General features: G+C 39.3%; 1 pseudogene; it reads left to right on the forward strand.

The window, feature by feature from the left end:
- LOC100956307 lies at nt 1-1,261 on the forward strand (annotated as a pseudogene).
- Nucleotides 1,262-2,421: the final 1,160 nt, after the last annotated feature.

A 2,421-nucleotide genomic window follows, 5' to 3' on the forward strand; every position in this document is an offset into this window, starting at 1 on the left:
ATGACTTACAAAAACCTGTAAGTTAAATGTCCAGAGACAGAAGCCAAATTCTACAAGGAAGCTCATGATATCAAAAGGAAATATGCTGTTTTCTATCAACCTCTATTTGACAAGTGACTTGAGATCATTAATGCAATTTATGAACCTACAGAAGAATGTGAATGGAAACCAGATGAAGATGAAATTTTGAAGGAGCTGAAGAAAAGGCCAAGATTGAAGATGAGGAAAAAGGTGAAGAAAAAGAAGATCCCAAGGGAACTGCTAAATTTTTGACTGTTTTTTTTTGCGCCCTGCCTCCTCATTTTTGACTGTTTTTAAGAATGTTGACTTGCTTGGTGGTACAGTTCAGAAACATGCTGAACTATTCTGAACCACTTAAAAGATATTACAGTCAAGGGCTGGGCGCAGTGGCTCACCCCTGTAATCCGAGCACTCTGGGAGGCCCAGGCTGGTGGATTGCCTAATTGCACAGCCTGAGCCAAAGTGAGACCTTGTCTCTAAAAATAGCCGGGCGTTGTGGCGGGTGCTTGTAGTCCCAGTTACCTAGGAGGCTGAGGCAAGAGAATTGCTTGAGCCCAATAGTTGGAGGTTGCTGTGAGCTGTGACACCACCACACTCTACTGAGGATGATAAAGTGAGACTCTGTCTCAAAAAAAAAAAAAAAAAAGATATTACAGTCAAGTTCTCAGATGCTGGCCAGCATATGAGTTTTGTTTTAGAATTTCACTTTGAACCCAATGAATATTTCACAAATGAAGTGTTGACAAAGACATAGGATGAGGTCAGAATCACATGATTCTAATCCCCTTTCTTTTGATGTACCAGAAATTATGGGTTGTACAGGGTGCCAGATAGATTGGGGGAAAGGAAAGACTGTCACTTTGAAAACCATTAAGAAGCAGAAACATTAAGTGACATGGGATAGTTTGTACTGTGACTAAAACAGTTTTCCAATGACTCTTTCTTTAACGTGTGTGCATAATCCCAGATCAGTGTTATACTTTACTGGAGAAGTTATTGAAGATGATGATGGTGATTATGACCAAGTAGGTGCAGAGGAAGGATATGAGGGAAATGATCCAGACTGTGACCCAAACAAAGATCAAAACACAGCAGAATGCAAGCACCAATGAAGCAGGACATAAGTGGGCTTGAGGAGGATAATCTGCTCTGTTCTGCATTCTGCTTCCTGGAAAGGATGAACTGACATCTTTTGGGGAGCCTATTTTCAAGTTTTTTGTTGTTGTCCATTTGTTTTTGTAGCCTAAAATAAAAATCCCAAATACAGTTTTAGTTCTTATAAGATGTATTCATTTTGTATTGATTCATGTAGAAGCAAAGACCTAGGATGAATTAAGGGGTTCTATCTAGTTTTATCATATTACTGAAGAAAAGGATATCAACTTTGGAAGAGGTACTACAATATCTACTAGTAAGCAAGTGTTAAAAAGTAAAAGGACAAAATCTTAAATGATATGATGCTTTTTTATTTTATTTTTTTGACACAGAGTCTCACTTTGTCACTCTTGGTAGAATGCCATGGCATCACAGCTCACAGCAACCTCAAACTCTTGGGCTGAAGCCATCCTCTTGCCTCAGCCTCTTCATACATGGCTGGAACTACAGGCACTTGCCAAAACACCCTACTAATTTTTTTTTTTTTTTGAGACTGAGTCTTACTATGTCACCCTCAATAGAGTGCCATGGTGTCACAGCTCACAGCAACCTCAAACTCTTGGGCTCAAGTGATTCTCTTGCCTCAGCGTCCCAAGTAGCTGGGACTACAGGTACTCTCCACAATGCCCAGCTAATATGATGCTTTTTTAAAAGGAAAAAAATTAAAAAGTTAAATTTCATTTTCTTTCAGTTAGAGCTAGAAAAAAGTCCCCAAGACTCTGGTATTTCTACTTCTTGTTGCTTAAAGTGTTATCATTTGCCCATGCTTCTGTTTACTCTGTATTAAAATGAGTAGTACTGTTTTGCTTTACCATCTCGCGGATTTGTTAAGGTTTTTTAAGTTAAATCTCATGAAATGTTTCTCAAAATTAAAAGCTCAAAAATGTAGGCCTTTTTGTAACACAAATGTGACATTCCACATCTTACTCATACCATGCTTTGATAATTAAACTGGAAAATGAAGGTTAAGTACCTCTATTCTGGGTCTGGGCAGGCAATACTCTTTCAGATCTTTGTGTGGCTCTTATTTTGAAAGAAGTTCATGGATGAACTATGTCAAAGGTTCAAGGATTTGTTTCAGGTATTTTTGATGACCATATCATAAGAATGGGGGGGGCAGGATGTCATTAAATTTGAGACTGTAGAACCACATTTAAAATACCTTGGGCTGGCTCGGCGCCTATAGCTCAACCGGCTAAGGCGCCAGCCACGTACACCTAAGGTGGCGGGTTCGAATCCCCAGCC

Source organism: Otolemur garnettii, unplaced genomic scaffold (assembly GCF_000181295.1).
Source record: "Otolemur garnettii isolate 467f Iridium unplaced genomic scaffold, OtoGar3 scaffold00097, whole genome shotgun sequence".
Taxonomy (NCBI): Eukaryota; Metazoa; Chordata; class Mammalia; order Primates; family Galagidae; genus Otolemur; species Otolemur garnettii.